The sequence below is a fragment of the Lepidochelys kempii genome, chromosome 7 (assembly GCF_965140285.1).
Source record: "Lepidochelys kempii isolate rLepKem1 chromosome 7, rLepKem1.hap1, whole genome shotgun sequence".
In the NCBI taxonomy this organism is placed as follows: domain Eukaryota; kingdom Metazoa; phylum Chordata; order Testudines; family Cheloniidae; genus Lepidochelys; species Lepidochelys kempii.
In genome coordinates, this window is record NC_136386.1 from 44,326,570 (window position 1) to 44,345,493 (window position 18,924).

An 18,924-nucleotide genomic window follows, 5' to 3' on the forward strand; every position below is an offset into this window, starting at 1 on the left:
GCACTTTCTCCTTGAATGGTCAGGGCTGGGTTGTCATGGGCCCTGAGGCTGCATTGTTGGCCAAACCAAATAATGCAAGGATCAGCCCTATGCAAAGCCCCCTCACCAGCTACCAACCTGCCTCTGGCTCAGGAAATGGGAAGGATAGGAGTCAGCCCCAGAGTCCTAGCCAAATGCTGACCCATTTCTGCAACCCTAAAATTCTCTGTAGTTTCAGCTACAGCCTCTGTTCTTCCCTTCCCAGAACAGGCCAGACTGCTGTGTGATGTGCTGTTGTCCTGGTCCACACCAGGTGTCTGCGTTTCAGCAGGGAGCGAATCATCCTGATCTAAAAAGAGATCAGCGAGTGCCCCCATCCTACTTCAAAGGGAGTGCCCAGTCATCCAACTTGTTAGCTGAATGGTGGGAGTGAGATCAGTTCCCACGAGGAAAGGAAACCAGTGACAGTGACTAAAGCCAGGTGAACCACAGGCAGCTGCTCTTCAGCCTTACAGGGCAGAGAGTAATTCACTCGTTACCACTGGCGTTCAGTGCTTTCGCTGCTGATGTAATGTGATTAAATAATAACTCAACAGCTCTGCAGACTGACCTACCCACCTCCTGGGGCCTCTCCCGAGTGGAGAGTGCTGCCAGATAACATGGTAGCTTGGCGCTGATAACAGGAGGTGGCCTGGATTCCAGAAATGGAAGGGTAATGAACCGCATACACTGGGCCAAATGCATCTCTGCAGGATGAGAAGCATTGATTGGGGACTTTTAAAAAAAAAAAAAAAAAAAAAGAGGAAACCTGCGTAAATTCCACTATGAGTTACATTGCTTTGAATAAGTCAGTGGAAATACTCTGGATTTAGAGCAGTGTGAGAGCTGAGTTTGGGCTATCAAATTTAGAGATGTGCAGTGGATGGATTGCACAGTCGTCAGGACCATTCCCTACAGAAGGGTCTGAAGCGCTTTGTCTATCCACAGCTGATGATCAGCAGCAGCAGGCGGCCCATTGCTTCCCTGGAATGCCTGCTGCACAAACAGCCCTGCTACTTGGAGCTACCAGAGCATGGTCATAAATTATTTCAGCCCATGGGCCCTGTGCAGAGCAGGGGCACAGCTTGGGAGCCTGAAGAAACTGGATTAGGCAAAGGGCAGCACCAACACAGACAGCAGCAGGGCAGCTTTTCCTTGTGCCGCCGCTGTGCTATGTGGGCAATATGTACAATGTGCTCCTGGAGCATCTCCCCAGCAGCTTGCATTTCCCCCACTAATTCTCCGCACTACAGCACTGCCCTTGTGATAAATGAAGGACAGGGAGGGGTAGCTCCCTTTTATGGGCCCAGCCAGCCAGTAGCTATAAGATCCCCGTTAGTAGCTGATCTCTAATTGCTCTACCTGTAAAGGGTTAAAAAGTCCCACTGTGATGCATAGGTAAAAGGAAGTGAGTGGGCACCTGACCAAAAGAGCCAATGGGAAGGCTAGAACTTTTTAAAATTGAAACAAGACTCCCCTTTAGTAGGCCTGTCTGTTGTTCTCCCGGGGAGAGGCAGACAGGGCAGCAGCTATGCTGTAAGAAGCTTGGGCCAGGTATGGGGGGGGAAATCAGTATCATACCTAGGAACTACTCATTTGAAACCCCAAATATGTAAGTAGATCAGGAAATGTCTAGGAAGACGTGATTGGGTTACCCCTTGTATTTAATTATGGCTTGTGGACTCCTCTGTACTAACCCCAGGTGCTTTCGTTTTGCTTGTAACTTTTAAGCTGAACCTCAAGAAAACTATTCTTGGTGATTAATCCTTGCAGTTGCTCTTTTAAAAAAAAAAAAAAATCTAGCAATAGCCTGAATTCCCAGATTTATTCTCTTTTTTTATTTAATAAAATTTACCTTTAAGAACAGAATTGGACTTGTGTGTCTTAAGAGGTTTGTGCACATGTTTAATTAGCTGGTGGCAACAGTTGATTTCTTCCCCTCCCCCCCCCATTCTCTCTCAGCTCTTCCCCAGAGTGGGGGTGAAAGGGCTTGAGGGTACCCCACAGGAAGGAATTCCCAAGTGCGCCTTCCTGGGTTCTCAAAGGGTTTCTGCACTTGGGTGGTAGCAGCATCTACCCCTCCAAGGCCAGAGAAAAGCTGTAACCTTGGAGCTTAATCCAAGCCTGGAATGGCCAGTATTAGTTTTTAGACTCCTTGCAGGCCCCCACCTTCTGCACTTGAAGTGCCAGAGTGGGGAATTAGCTTTGACAGCCCTCTACCAGAAACTCTCCCCAGCATGCCTTTCTGGAGCTGGCCTTTTAAATTGGGCAGAAACAAGTAGCGATAACCCTGTGGCAATTATGCTGCATCTTTCTGTCTTCCCAATGGTAAGTACCTTTCTTTCCTGTTCTGTTGTCTCCTTCCTATTCCTGAGGAGAGGGTACATTGCACATTGCCCTACCAGTGTGCACTCCAGCCAGGGACTCCTCTGTAAGCATGAAAGAGGGTCGTTCACTTGCCACTGTGCAGTGATTGGTTCTTCCACTGAGGCTGACAACACAGGAGCCAGCTGTGACATGAACATGCCTCTGTTCTTGATCAGTCAGAATAATCACTGTGGAGCAAGCCAAGGCCCTCATCTCCCTCCCTCTGTGGGATGCAAAGTGTATGTTTCAGAGTAGCAGTCATGTTAGTCTGTATCCGCAAAAAAAAAAGGAGTACTTGTGGCACCTTAGAGATTAACAAAGTTATTTGAGCATAAGCTTTTGTGAGCTACAGCTCACTTCATCGGATGCTGTATGTTGTACCCTTTTGGCCAACCACCAGCTCCTCCCAAGCTGTGTCCTTCACACACCCAGGAGGATCGCCCCTGTTTTCCATTGAGGGCTAGAAGGGGGACTGAGCTGAACCCAAGCCAAAAGCAGTTTCAGAAGCCAAAGGTGACCATGGGAACAGGCAGAATGAAAAGGGAGCTACTTTTGGGCTAGGCAGGTTTGGGAAGTAACAGGAGTCTCCTACTGAACAAAAGGCAGAGTCCTCCTCCCCCTCCCCCAGTCACTAGCTCCAGCACAGCAGCCAAGCAGTGACCTCCTCAGTTTCACTAGAAAGGGGGTTTCTGGGCGCTCAGAGCTCCGCTGCCTTGTTTGAGTTTCAGATGGGAGCAGAGGTGAAGAGAAGTGCTGGTCTAGCAGCCACCTGGGTCCCTAGAGAAGCGAGACAGACATAATCCAGGCCTTCAAGGGACATGAAATCCTTTTGCATCCAAGCTGGAAGAAGGCAGTTTCCAGTAGGACTTGATTCTTATTACACGCTGGGCAAAGAAAACGTTGAGATTCTCTAGAGCTCAATCTGCTTCCTTCTTGTCTCGCCTCCTTTCTTTAAGCTCTAAAAACTGCCCAGGGTCTCAGCTGAGTAATTAAAGAAAGGAGCATGCTTATTACACTGATATTTTCAGGGGGCAGGGAGAAAAGTATTTGTTGTGGAGTTCAAACCTTTGCATTCATGTGTAGGGTACATCAGACCTGGGAACAAAGAATATAAGCCAAACTCACACAATGCAGGACTCTGTCCTGCAAAGTGGTGACCATGAAAGAGATTTGGAGCTTGTGGTGGCCAGTCAGCTGAGCAACTAGTGCAGAACAGGGCTGATGCCATCCTGGGATGTATAAACAGGGGACTCAAGTAGAAGTAGGGCGGTTATTGTACTCTGTATCTGGCACTGGTATGACCCACTACTTAATTTGTGCCAGGGCTTACCAGGGCTGAGCTCCAGCACCTCTAGGCTTGGCAGTTCATAGCCCTGGCACCTCTGGGCTTGCTGGATCAGTTATTAAAGTTAAACAATTGCTTGAACACCCCCCACACACTCTGAAGCCCTTGGCCTTACCCCCCCCCCCCCCAAGCCCAACCCCCTGCTCCAACCCAGTGAAAGTGAGTGAGGGTGGGGGACAGCAAGTGATGGAGTGAGAGAAGGGAGCTGGAGTAAGTGGGCATGGGGCCATGGTGTTTGGGTTTGTGTGATTAGACAGTTGGCAACCCTATTCAGTGAAGTGCCCCAAGAACTATTAAAGGATTAGAAAACCTGCCTTATAATGATAGACTCAAGGAGCTCAATCTATTTAGCTTAAAAAAGAAGCTTAAGGGGTGACTTGATCACACTTCATAAATACCTGCATGGGGAACAAACGTTTAGTAATGGGCTCTTCAATCGAGCAGAGAAAGGTTAACATAATCCAATGGCTGGAAGTTGAAAGAAGAAAAATTCAGATTGGAAATAAGGCATACATTTTTAATAGTGAGAGATTAACCACTGGAAAAAATTACCAAGGATCATGGTGGATTCTCTATCACTGAGAATTTTTAAATCAAAATTGGATGCATTTCTAAAAGCTCTGCTCCAGGAATTATTGTGGGGAAGGTCTCTGGGCCATGTTACACAAGAGGTCAGACTAGATGATCACACTGGTCCCTCTGGCCTTGGAATTGATGACAATACTCAAAAGCTAGTGTGCTGGCTGCTGTTTTGCTGCCTGACTCAGCTGCTGGAAGCTTACTGAGTAAGGGAAGCACTGTGGCTTCACCAGTCTTCAACAACAAACCACCACCACCCGCCCCAAACTGTGAGATACTCGTATTCACAACCCAAACATGTTGTGGATGTAAATAATCACCGGAGAATTTCAGCACTGAGCTGTACTAGCAGCGCATGTTTGGGCAGAACTCAGCACACATTTCAGTCAGCACAAGTCAGGAAAGACAAAACACCTCCCACACAAAACTAGAGGCAGAGGAAGCAGCAACAGCTTGGAGGCAGATAAGAGGCCTGTCAGAACAGGCTTGGACTATCCCAGCGGCCAGAAGCCATCCAATGAGAGAGAAAGCTATTCGGGGAATGAATGAATGGATATCAAGCCTGATGTTGACTTCTATTTAGCAGAAAGCTAAGCGAGATGTTTGGATGCAGGGTGGATACATCCAGGCGCTTGCTCTAACCTACATCACTGGGAAATGGAACAAGAACAGAAGCCTACATCCTGTTTTGCTTGGATTAAAAAAAAAAAAAAACACATGGAACACTGGGTACCATCGGAGGGAAAGGGAACATCCAATGGTACATGTTCCAGTGCAGGAAAAGACAGCTGGCACCCATGGAAAGACGGTCAATGATGCACACTGGAGCCAGTCCTGTTCCCATTCAAGTCTATGGTTGTTTGCCTCTGGTGCTGGTGAGAGTAGGGTCATAAACAAAGGGCTAGTGATGTCTAGTTTACATAAGCCTAAAGCATTTGGCCTTTGCTCTTAGTGCTTGATCCAAAACCTAATGAAGTCAATAGGAGTTTTTCAGATGTCAGTGGGCTTCAGATCAGGCCCTTGGAGCTTAGGGCTTGGGTGACATTTAAAATGGAGGTTACTTTGTCAACCTAGTCCTCAGTGTAGGTGCAGCTAGGTTGATGGATGAATGCTTCTAGCAACCTAGCTACCATCCCTTGGGGAGGTGGAGTTCCTGCCACGATGGAAAAACCCTGTCTGTCGCTGTAGGCTGAATCTACACTGAGGTGACAGCAACATAGCTATGCTGTGTAGACATGGCCCAGGTGTGACACAGAGCCAACCCTTCAGGGAAGGAAGTAGCATCACAAGACCATATTTTCACACCCAAAGTGGAAACCAAAAATTGATAAAACTGTCAGAGCTACACTACAAACCTGCTTCCATAGACAGATTTGGCTGCATGGTTAATGTGGTGCAGAGAGGCCCAAACCAAAATCCCAAATCCAAGGCGCTGGGGCAACATGGTTCTGAATCCAGACCCAGAATTCACAATTTCCCCCAATCTTTGTAAAGGGTCAGTTCAAAGTTCTAGAACCAAACCCACCCATGCTTTCAAGAACCATAGATGCAGACCTAAAGCTTGTAACCCTTTGAGCCTCTCTGGTATAGGCTTTTCCATAACAGGTGCCATCAAAGCATAGCCCTGTCGAATTCCTGCAACTTTGTTCAGGGTTTTATTACAGCAACTCTCATGTAAAAAAGACCAAACAAAACAGAACTGGAGACAGGATTGTACAGGAAGCAACTGTAAAGATGTTTACCAGTGGTGGCACTGGGATGGCTTCTGAGTAGGCAAGGAAAAGCAAACACACAAGGTACAAAAATCCCAAAGAATCTGTCTTTAGGGCAGCAGTTGGAAACAGGAAGAGCAGAATACTTGGGTGCAGAGCAAATACCAGAGCTACCAAAGTAATGCCGTAGGAACCCCAGCAAGTGGCTTTCCAGAAGACAGAGGTTTCTTCATGTTTGAATTCTGTCCCTTTGCCAGCTATTTTTTTAAGGCTGTGTGCATTCATCTGGTCTCCGTGAAAGGCAAGCTACTAATCGGAGCTAGGCCACAACCAGAACTTCAGATCTCTTTGAATTCCAGGAGATGTTGCACTTTCAAATCCCCAAACCCAAACTTGCCTCTGTGCTTCTGTCTCAGAGTCAGGAGAGTGATCACTTTAGCTGAGCTATTACCAGCAGGAGAGTGGGGTGGGGGGGGAGAGAAAACCTTTTGTAGTGGTAAACACCCATTTTTTCATGCTTTGAGTGTATAAAAAGTATAGAAGTGAGCTGTAGCTCACGAAAGCTTATGCTCAAATAAATTGGTTAGTCTCTAAGGTGCCACAAGTACTCCTTTTCTTTTTGTGAATAGAGACTAACATGGCTGCTACTCTGAAACCTGTCTCAGAGTCTGAATCAGAAGGGAACACTATTCATTCTCATCCAGATGAGGCCACAGATGGTACAGGAACAATTTGTGAGATGACAGCACCAGCAAACCTAATCTCCCTAATTCAGTTTCCAACCCTCATCTTGAGCCTACATATAATCCACGATTGACCACCACCACCTCTCCCTGCCCCCACCTTTAATGCTAGTGGGCACTCTGCATGCTTTCCCCATATGGGTCTCATCTCAGCCTTCAATTTGCAGCACTCTCTCCCATTTCCAACCTGCATCCCATCATTGCTCTGTGTAGGAATGTATGAGGCAACCAAATCAGATCACAGAATATCAGGGTTGGAAGGGACCTCAGGAGGTCATCTAGTCCAACCCCCTACTCAAAGCAGGAACAATCCCCAACTAAATCATCCCAGCCAGGGCTTTGTCAAGCCTGACCTTAAAAACTTCTAAGGAAGGAGATTCCACCACCTCCCTAGGTAACACATTCCAGTGCTTCACCACCTAGTGAAAAAGTTTTTCCCTAATATCCAACCTAAACCTCCCCCACTGCAACTTGAGACCATTACTCCTTGTTCTGTCATCAGCTACCACTGAGAACAGTCTAGATCCATCCTCTTTGGAACCCCCTTTCAGGTAGCTGAAAGCAGCTATCAAATCCCCCCTCATTCTTCTCTTCTGCAGACTAAACAATCCCAGCTCCCTCAGCCTCTCCTCATAAGTCATGTGTTCCAGTCCCCTAATCATTTTTGTTGCCCTCCGCCGGACGTTTTCCAATTTTTCCACATCCTTCTTGTAGTGTTGGGCCCAAAACTGGACACAGTACTCCAGATGAGGCCTCACCAACGTCGAATAGAGGGGAATGATCACGTCCCTCGATCTGCTGGCAATGCCCCTACTTATATATCCCAAAATGCCATTGGCCTCCTTGGCAACAAGGGGCACACTGTTGACTCATATCCAGTTTCTCGTCCACTGTAACCCCTAGGTCCTTTTCTGCAGAATTGCTGCCTAGCCATTCAGACCCTAGTCTGTAGCGGTGCATGGGATTCTTCCATCCTAAGTGCAGGACTCTGCACTTGTCCTTGTTGAACCTCAGATTTCTTTTGGCCTAATCCTCTAATTTATCTACCACTCCTCCCAGTTTAGGTCATCTGCAAATTTGCAGAGGGTACAATCCACACCATCCTCCAGATCATTTATGAAGATATTGAACAAAACCGGCCTGAGGACGAACCCTTGGGGCACTCCACTTGATACAGGCTGCCAACTAGATATGGAGCCATTGATCACTACCCATTGAGCCCGACAATCTAGCCAGCTTTCTATCCACCTTTAGTCCATTCATCAGCCCTTCATACTTCTTTAACTTGCTGGCAAGAATACTGTGGAAGACCATGTCAAAAGTCCTGCCTCTTTTCCCAACAATAGATCCCCCGCCAGCTAAACCGCCAAGCTAAGCAGATGCATCTTTCATCACACTTTAAATACATCTAAGTAGGAATCGTGTAGTAGTCAGGGAAGACCCTCGGCTGTATTAGAAACTCGGAAGCCAGTTGCAGCCAGCTCTTTGTCATTGAAATTGCTTGTTCTGTCCACTCCATGGATTCTAGATGCATCATCAGTCCTGCTGGTGGCCTATTCCCAGACAAAAGCCCCTTGCTAAGTGCAGATTCATTTTTACTGATTAATCACAGATAAATCAAGGTGCTTCTCAGTTATAATACTTTGCTTCCTTATGGTGCCTCGTATAATAGAGGAGCTCTCTGTGTTCTACAAACATTCATTGAGCCTCATGACACCCTCTGAGGCAGGTGAGGGACACATAAGGGAAGCCTTTGCCTAGAGATGAAATCCAACCACCTCTGGATTGGAATACTTCAGCTGTTTGGCAGTGCACAGCAGTATTGCCCAAGAGTTGTAGGGCAGAAAATGAAGGATCCCCTATGCAATTACATGTGCAGGAGGGCTGAGCTCAGTCAGAATGTTCAAGTAGGAATTCAGGGAGGATCTCAGAATCTTTCAAAACTTGTCATTGGAACTCTAGTGGCCAGTCAGGACCTATATTTTACACTTCAAAGGAGGAGACCTCCAGCCATCACAGCGTTTCATACCAACAGAAAGCATCATGCTGCCTGTACACCCACCAATCCACCTCCTGTGGCACTTGGGTTTTCCCTGGAAGTCACCTGCCCATGTTTTGACCCAGCCAATGCTGATCCTGTAAAGTCTCACAAGATTAGCCTAACGCCAGATACTATTGCTGTATCTTAGGATCACTGCTATATGCGTCCCCAGAAAATAATCTCTATTTCACAGTAAAAAAGCACCTGCAGGTGATAGTCATTGGCTGGAAACCTCCCCCAAACATACCATTAGGTGCACTGGTTCTTTATTCTTTGTCTCGAGAGTTGGATATATTATTTCAGCAGCTGGTGAAGTGACACTTGTCTATATACTGTAGAGTCTCTAAAGCTTTGGGGGATCTTTGGGATGGAAGCTGCCATACAAGAGAAATAGGTTATTATTCCCACTTTCAGTTGTGTGACTATTTTGTACCTCAAGCTTCTCCTAGACTTATGAGCAGATCATGCTCATTAGACATAAATAGCCGAGCCAGACTGCTCACTAGATGGATTCCCCCACTCTCTCTCTCCACCCTCCTCCCCCAAAGATATCTGAGCTCTATGTTTAATTTACACTTGGAAGAAATCTTTCCTTTCAAAGCCATAAATATTCAGGACATGGTTCTTAGGCCATTTCCCCTCACTTCTCCAGCTAATAGCTTAGTGCAAATTTAAAGTCAGTCTTGCCAAAAAACTTCACTTGTGGGACATCACTAAAATATTTATTGCTCGCATTTTCACAGCTCCTTCATTTTAAATGCAGGGCTCATAGTGATTCGGCCATGTGAGTTTCTTCTGATGCCCAGCAAAGGATAATAGAGGAACCCCCCACCCATGTCAAGACATAGCTGCAGACCTCCCCCTCTCGCATGTTCAGGGTTGCCAGTTTCAGCTCTAAGCTTTGGGAGATCATTGATTTAACCAATGACAATGCCCCTTTCTGGGGCTACCAAATTTCAGTTCTCACCCGGCATCATGCAGGCAGCAGCCCTGTTTCCCAGACTGGCTGTCTCCTCGTGCATCCAGCCAGGCTACATGCATGAACTGCAGTTCCTTCCCTCTGCCCCTGAGGGCCACTATGGCACAGTCAGTGCCCCTGCCCCTTCTCCCTGGTCCCACTGCTGGCATCAGGCCAGGATGGAGGCAGCAGCTGTAGCTGCTGCTGAGGAGGAGCAAGCCAAGGAATCAAAGGAGGGAGAGAATAGGGCAGAGTCCGGAAGAGGATGGGGCATATATGCAAATTCTCATTCAACAGCATGCATCAAGGGTCACCCATGGAGCTATCCCAAACTTGGCCTTTCATAGGAGGTAAACTGAGGCATAGAGGAGTAAGGCAATTTGCCCCTGGCTAGAGAGTGAGCCAGGAATAAAACTCAGGAGCCGTGGGGCCCCCTCCCCTGGCTGTTGTTCCTTGGCAGAACTCTGTCCTAGGGGGAAGTGCATGTGTGTTTACATACACTGGAGAGCTGCAAACAGTACCACAGTCTGTGTTAATGGCAAGAGCTTCCACTGCCAGGGCCCTGCGGCTTCCATCCAGAACATGCAGCAATCACTTTGCCCACCACGAACACAGGCAAAGGACTCTTCACACAAGTTGACGTTAGGACAAGCTCCCACCTTTAGCAAGAGGCCCCTGGGGGCTTTCGTGGCCATGCAGAGAGCACCCAGAACCTCTGTTTTTAAGGCCTGGTCCAAATGAGCCACCACCTAGTAAACTGCCCAGTGTCAGTATTCAGTACACCCTCCCCCAACCTGTACCAGAGGGGCTGTAATGCCCTATTGGGCAGGGTGGGTTTCTTCTGGGTCCCAGCCACACAGAGCTCCCTCCTGCATGATGTGCCTAAGCCACAGAGAGTGTAATGCTCGCCCTACACCGGAGTGCAGCAGGGCCAACAGTTTTCTCCAGTCAAAGCTAAACACCCCCATGTCTGACTTCAAACCAAACAAACCCTGGTCTTCATTTGCACCACTGCTGGGGCAACAATGATGCAAAGCATGAACAAGCAATGACAAGATGGCTGATGTTAGTATGGTGGGTCCTGCACTTTTCTTGGCAGGGGGACTAAGATGCCACCCCTTGTTCCTGCTCTTGGGACACCAAGGGGCCTCCTAGTAGCCCAGGAAGGTGGTAGAGAAGGGAAGGGTCTGGGTTTGCACCTCACTCTGAGCCACAGCCCTCTCAACCCCTGTAGGTTCTTACCCAGTACCTCCAGTCCTTAGATGCTGGGGAAGGGAGTCTCCCTCCCCTACTTTGATTCTCTAATTTTTCAAAACACTCCTCCAAGCTCTAGGCCTCACTCCTTCCTCCTCCTTCCCAACTGCCTGAAGCAGGGGGATTTTATTAGGTTCCTTAACAGGCCTTAATTGACAGGCCTTAATTGACTACACATGCTCAAATTAACCTGTAGCCACCCTACCTAGTCTACAGGGAACCACGCCTTAATTAGCCTAGGGCTTATATATTTCCCCTCGACCACTCTCCTACTGCTCCTTGGTCCTCCTGTATCACAAAGTCATGGAGGAGAAAGAAACAACACCAAGGTCTAATCAGACCTGCTGCATTAGGCCCCCCCTTTCCCTAGGCACTCTTGCAGCTCAGCTCTGACTTACACTGCATTTCAGCCAAGTTGCCTCATGTTGAGTCTTTCCCCAGGTCTATAACAGCCACAACATTTGGGATAATGCCTGAATCTGCAGGAAAATGAAGCCCTGGGAGGCAGCATGTCGCACAGGTGGTCTCCCTTAGGAGTTCTTCTCCAGAGGAAGAGAAAAACCTTTACCACTCATCAGCTCCTTTCACAGCCTGCAGGTAGCTGAGCCCCAAGCTAATGGAACAGAAGGGAGAGGAGAATGCCTGAGGCAGGGTGAGAACAGCACCACAAGAACACCAATGAGACTTAGGCCCCATCTACAATGGCACGTTTCTGCACAGTAAAGCAGCTCTGAGCGCTGTAACTCCCAAGGTGGACACACTGCCAAAGCACTTAGTGCGCAGAAACAGCGCAGTTGTAGCCTTGTAAAAAAACCACCCCAACGAGAGGCATACAGCTTTCTGCACCGGAGGTACAGTACCAGTGTAGACACCGTGGCCGATTACAGCGCTGCGATTGGCCCCTGGGAGGTGTCCCACAAGGTCTGTTCTCACCTCTCTGGTCGTCGGTTTGAGCTCTACTGCCCTGCCCTCAGGTGACCAACCACCAGCCCCACCCTGTAAATTCCTTTGGAAATGTGAAAGTCCCCTTCCCGTTTGCTCGGTGACGTGTGCAGTGGTCTCAGCACATCTTTCCAGGTGGCCAAGCCTGCTCCCCCCACCAGGCGATCCCCCGCTTGGAGCAATGCCGAGCTGCTGGACCTCACCAGCATTTGGGGAGAGGAGGCTGTCCAATCCTAGCTGCGCTCCAGCCGTAGGAATTATGATACCTACGGACAGTTTTCACAATGCATGACAGAAAGGGACTATGACTGGGACACATTGCAGTGCAGGGTCAAAGTGAAGCAGTTTGCGGAACGCCTACCACAAGGCACGGGAGGCAAACCCCTGCTCCGGTGCTGTGCCCACGAGCTGCCAGCTCTACAAAGAGCTGGACGCAATACTTGGCAGTGATCCCACCTCCACTGCGAAGGCCACTGTGGATACTTCGGTGTCTCGTGTGCCAATCGAGAGTGGACCAAGCCAGGAGGAGGAAATCTTGGACAAGGATGTGGAGGAGAAGGGGGACCTAGAGGCAGAGGACGACTCAGAGGTCAAAGATGCATGCAGCCAGGAGCTCTTTTTTTACTCAGGAGGAGGCTAGCAAATCACAGCTGTCAGATGTTGGCAAAGCACAAACAGAAGAGGAGGCCCCAGGTAAGTGGATTTGACTTTGGGAATCTCTGAAGCGAGTTGTTGGGAGCAGGAGGGTTGCAGAAAGCAGGCTTGTCTCCCACCACGTGCCTAGTCTGAGTAGCGGAACAGGCTGTTGATTGACTCCCTCTCTTCACGGGAATCTGCCTCAGATCTCCAGGAAACTCTCATGGAGATACTGGGCAATCCACTGCCACAGGTTCTTTGGCAGAGCTGCTTTGTTTCTTGCCCCATTAACAGTAACTTTCCCACCCCACTGTGCCATGGGGCGGGGGGGGGGGGGCGGGGAGACACGATTGCTGCACACAGGCAAGCTGCATAGGGGCCAAGGTGGAAGCCACAGGTGTGGAGAAGACCCTCCCTTGATTCCCTGCTCATCCTCAGCAGTGAGATATCTTCCATAAGGATCACATCCTGTGGAAAGTGTGAGGACAGGAATGATTATGCCTCCCCTCCCCATGCTGGCTTGCCCCAAGAGCCATGTGCCCAGTGTACAGCAGGGTCCGGGAAGAGTGATTTACCTTGCCCCTGCAGCTACTCACCATTTTGGGGGTCTTGTGGCTCATCTGTGCTTGCCTGGGTTCAGCCAGTTAGTGACAGGTGTGTGAGTACTGGCTGTGTTTTAAAGCACTGAATCAGTGTTCTGTGTGTTGCAAACAATAGTGCTTCTGTAAAATGTTGCGTTTAAACTTCACAGAGATGACTTTGGGAGCCCAGCCTCCCTCTTTGTTATCGGAGGCTGAGCGGCTGCGCAGAATTAGAAAGTGGCCAAGAAGAACTAAGGAGGACTTTGTGCATGATGTTATGATGCACTCCACTGCCGAGAAACAGGAATTGAAGGAGTGGCAGGACAGCTAGAAGAGGTACCAAAAGATGAACGCGGCACGCCAGAATTAAGCCCTGGAGTGGCTCTTAAACATTATGGAGCACCAAGCAGATATGCTCCAGGTGATACTAGCTCTTCAAATCGAGCAGCTCCGCACCTGCCCTCCCCTGCAGCCACTGTCACAAATTTCTTTCCCATGATCCCCCCACACACTGCCAACACACTCTTATCAACCTCCTGGCTCCAGTCCATTCCTCACATTCCACTCCTCCCCCCTCACAGTCCAGCACTGCGGACTCCAACTACCCACTGCACTTAACACCCATCCCTCTGCAGTTTGGCCCTGCTGAAGTACAGTACCCGCTGCATTGTACTCCAAAGGAGAGAGGTGGCTATGAGCTTTGGACATACACAAATCTTTACCTCTCCTGGGACCCCTCCTCCTCCTGGGACATTCCCTTCACCCATCCCACTCACTGCGGATTTTTTTTTGTTTGTTTCACTCTCTCCTCTGGTTGTTGTTTTTTAATAAAAGAATTGTGTTGGTTTGAAAGCAATCTTTATTCTATTAATTGAAAGCAAACAGAGTCCTGCAAAGCAACAGACGGTTACGTTAAACCTTCATATTGCATCATCTGCACCAATCACAGTCACCTCCTTGCATTACAAGCACTGCACTCCCGAGCATAGCAACAAATATTAGTGGATTTCAGCTTCAAATTGCTGCCTCAAAGCATCCCTGATTCTTATGGCCCCATGCTGTTCCCCTCTAATAGCCCTGGTCTCTGGCTGTTCCAACTCAGCCTCCAGGAGCTGAGCCTCTGCGGTCCAGCCCTGAGTGAAGCTTTCACCCTTCCCTTCACACATATTATGGAGCGTACAGCACACGGCTGTAAGCATAGGAATATTGTCATCGGCCAGGTCCAGCTTCCTATAGAGGCAGCGCCAGTGGGCCTTTAAAAGGCCAAAAGCACACTCAGCAGTCATTCTGCACTGCCTCAGCCTGTGGTTGAACCACTCCTTGCTGCTGTCAAGTTGCCCCGTGTATGGCTTATAGCTACAGCATTAAGGGGTAGGCAGGATCTCCCAGGATCACAATGGGCATTTCGACTTCCCCTACAGTGATCTTCTGGTCCAGAAAGAAAGTCCCTGCTTGCAGCTTCCTGAACAGGCCAGTGTTCCAAAAGATGCATGCATCATGCACCTTTCTGGACCAGCTTGCCTTAATGTCTGTGAAACGCCCTCAGTGATCCACAAGCACCTGCAATACCCCTGAAAAATACCCCTTGCGATTAATGTGCTAGGTGGTCTGGTGCCAGAATTAGAATATACATGCCATCTATCGCCCCTCTGCAATTACGGAAGCCCATTTTAGATTCATAGATATTTAGGTCAGAAGGGACCATTATGATCATCTAGTCTGACCTCCTGCACAACGCAGGCCACAGAATTTCACCCACCACTCCTGCAAAAGACCTCTCACCTGTGTCTGAGCTATTGAAGTCCTCAAATCGTGGTTTAAAGACTTCAAGGAGCAGAGAATCCTCCAGCAAGTGACCCATGCTACAGAGAAAGGCAAAAAACCTCCAGGGCCTCTTCCAATCTGCCCTGGAGGAAAATTCCTTCCCGACCCCAAATATGGCGATCAGCTAAACCCTGAGCATATGGGCAAGATTCACCAGCCAGATACTACAGAAAATTCTTTCCTGGGTAACTCAGATCCCACCCCATCTAATATCCTATCACAGGCCATTGGGCCTATTTACCATGAATATTTAATTACCAAAACCATGTTATCCCTTCATACCATCTCCTCCATAAACTTATCGAGTTTAATCTTAAAGCCAGACAGATCTTTTGCCCCCACTGCTTCCCTTGGAAGGCTATTCCAAAACTTCACTCCTTTGATGGTTAGAAACCTTCGTCAAAGCCAGCCACAATGTCACGCACACTGCCCAGAGTCATGGCCTTTCAGAGAAGGATGTGATTAATGGCCCTGCACACTTCCATCAACATGAGTCCAACAAGTGACTTTCCCACTCTGAACTGGTTAGCGACCGATCAGTAGAGGTCTGGAGTAGCCAGCTTCCACAGTGCAATCGCTACGTGCTTCTCCAACGGCAGGGCAGCTCTCATTCTCGTGTCCTTGCACTGCAGGGCTGGGGCGAGCTCATCACCCAGTCCCATAAAAGTGGCTTTCCTCATCCGAAAGTTCTGTAGCCACTGCTAGTCATCATCCCAGACATCCATCACAATGTGATCCCACCACTCAGTGCTTGTTTTCCAAGCCCAAAAGTGGCATTTCACTGTGGTCAGCACCTCCATGAATGCAACAAGCAATCTCATGTCGTAGCTCGTACGCGTGGTGAGATCAATGTCCCGCTCCTCTTGCCTTTGTAGTTTAAGGAATAACTCCACTGCCACTCGTGACGTGTTGGTCAGAGCAAGCAGCATACTACTCCCCATTCAGGATCCATTCCTGCAGCCCGAAGAGGCAGGGCGTGCAGTACAAAAACCATTGAAAGATGGCACCAAATGCAACCGGAAGCACAGGGATTGCTGGCATGTGAAGCAATGCATCACAAGTCATTGGGACAGGACCCAGGGTGCCCCGTGACCCCTCCGTCTTCCCACAATTCTTAGTGGCAGAAGAGGAAGAAATTCACTGTGGGATAGCTACCCAGAGTGCAAAGCTCCGAATACTGCTGCAAGCATGAACATGCTATTGCACAGGCAGCTGACAGTGTGAACCCACAACAGCAGTTTCCCTTCAGCGCTCTCTGAGCGGTGCTGTAACTCCCGATGCTGTAACTCTGCCAGTGTAGACATGCCCTTAAAGTTACCAGCAGTGTTCACAAAGGAGCCCATCCTTCAGCCAAGAGCTGAGCCATCCCCAGGTGGCAGGCAGGAAGACCAACTCCAGCAAAAAGGGGAGTGGACTCAGAATCAAGCTTTCAATTTCCTCCTGGGTGCCATGGTAACTAATTAGAGCTGGGACTTGAAGCAGCTGTTGGGGAAAGGAAAGGAACTCACTTATACAAGAAACCCCCAGGCTAAATTCTTTTTCATTTCTGCTTATTCCTCTCCCCCAGCTCCGCCCCCTTTTCAGGGCTAGATTTTAAATGGGGCCTTATCCTTCCACTACGCTAGCTTGGACTGGGAACCGGCAACCAGTTACAGGCTAACCACTAGCAGCAACTGGCAGCAACCGGATGAGAGACCTCCGAGAAACACCTGCTATCCTGGTAGCTGTGAACAAAAGTGGTACTGATAATTCAGGAGGGGTCCCTGAGTTATTATTGAGCCTCCAGCATGGCTGTGCAGTGGTGGGCCCTGCCCATGTCCAGAGCCCTGCATGGGCACAGGGGTGAGGCTCTCGTTGCAGAACAGGAGTCTTGGTGTGTGCTAGTCCCCCACTTTGAGATCCTCTGGTAAAAAGCAGGAGGGATCCCCTGTTTAACCTCCAGAGGCTCACTGGTGCTGGTGCCATTCTATTGCTGTCACTGGTACCCTGCTATCCCTATCGCTGCTGCCTCCAGGCAATGCCATCCTCCCACCTTCCAGCCATGGTCTGTCCCAACCCTGTGACTGCATCCTCCAGCCTCCTGCCCCACACCCCACCCCAGTAGCCCCTCCAAATATTGCTGAGTCACTGCCTCATTCCATGCACCCCTCAGGAAATAACCCCAGCCCCCATGTCTTCCCCAAGCAAAGCACCATGTTCCTCCATCATGGCTACTCCAGCCACTGCCCAACTGCTCTTAAACAGCCTGACCAGGAAATGCCCTCATCCTTGCTGATAACTCGCCTGACCAATGTCTCCCCCGACCCTGCCGATGTAATGCCAGGTAATGCCCCATGGCACGGTCTACTACACCTTCATTGCCTTCCAGCACTTTGATCCCCTCCTTATCCATGCATTGCTACCCTCACCCAAGCTCTGTCCCAGGCCCCTTCCAGAGAAGCTCCCATGACCACCAGCAGCTCTGGGAGAGAGTCTGAAAAAAAAAGGCCATGATGAATGTGCAAGAGAGTTGCCCTGGATATGGCTGAGCAGCCCTTCGTAGCAGGGAAAAATCAGAGCAGGCAGGTGGGAGAAGTTAGCAACGCTTGGGCTGGAGAAGCCTTTAGGTAAACCCGGGAGGAGGGAAGCATCAGGGTTTGGATGGAGGAACTTGGGGAAAAGGAGCAGGTGGATACGGACAGCAGGGTAGGATAGGTCTGATTCAAAGAGATCTCCCTGCAGCTCGGTAGTCAGGTTGCATCTGTTTTGTGGACATTGTTCCATTCAGCCACTCGTGCTCCCAGGTTAACCCCCCTTTCACCAGCATGGAATTCTTGCCCAAAACACAATTAAAAGGGAAGAATTTAAGCTTGTGATAAAGAAAAAAGCACTTTTCAAGCAGCCAAGTGCACGACTCTCTGAGCATGTGCCAGTTGGCTATTAATACAGAAATGTGTTGATTAGCTGAACTATTTATATGCATTCAAAATTTCCAACTATACCCATCCTATTTTTGCTCAAAACTGAGGGGGGGCGGGGGGAAACCTCAGCAATCCTGTTACTCTGGAAATCCACACAGGCAAATTGGGCTTAACGCTTTAAGAGTTTGCTTTGCTTATTTGGCTCTCTGTGCCACAAAGCAAGAGGCAAATTCCAAGCCTACATTATTATCGCTTGACACTATTCAGAGGAATGAAGAGTCTGGGAGTGAAATCCTGGCCCCACTGACGTTGATGGCAAGAAGGATTTCATCCCAAATCTCTGGCCTGTGGTGATAACCTAAGAGCTCAGAGCTAGGTGAGAGGCAGTCCAACTGCCATTGAAGTATTTTCATTGGCTTTAATGCAAATTGGATCAGACTCCTGGACAGAAATAACCTAAGCAGGGGAAAAGAAACAGAGTTCATGGGACCATACCCTCCGCTAGTGTCAATTGGTCTAGCTCCATTGGACATGCCCAGGAGTTTGCTTGCACTGGTGGGGGGTGGGAGGGAGCAGGGGTAGGGCCTACCATCCCCTGCCAATGAAACTGGGGCTTCTACCCTAAAGCAGTGTTCTCAGTACATCTGCTAGTGGTCTAGAGCAAGGGCCTCTGCACTGCAACCTTCCCACCCCACCCCCGGCTAACACAGCCCCTTTAAGGGGCATGGCAGACACTGGACCAGCCAGAAGGTCCTAAACGTTCCCCCTGCCCCCCATGTGCTGTTCCAATCCTGCCATTTTAGCAATTTACCCCAGCTCTGAACTAATCTCTAGGACTTTGTTTCCTTCCTCCAGGACTAGGGTTGCCAATTTTGGTTGGATGTATTCTTGGAGCTTTCATCACATGACAATCTTTAATTAAAGATTAATCTTTAATTCCTGGAGGGCTGGCAACCCTATCTGGGCTGCTACCTCATCTATCTCAGGCTGGGCTGGGGCTTTCAGAGGGTGGCAGGTTGCCATG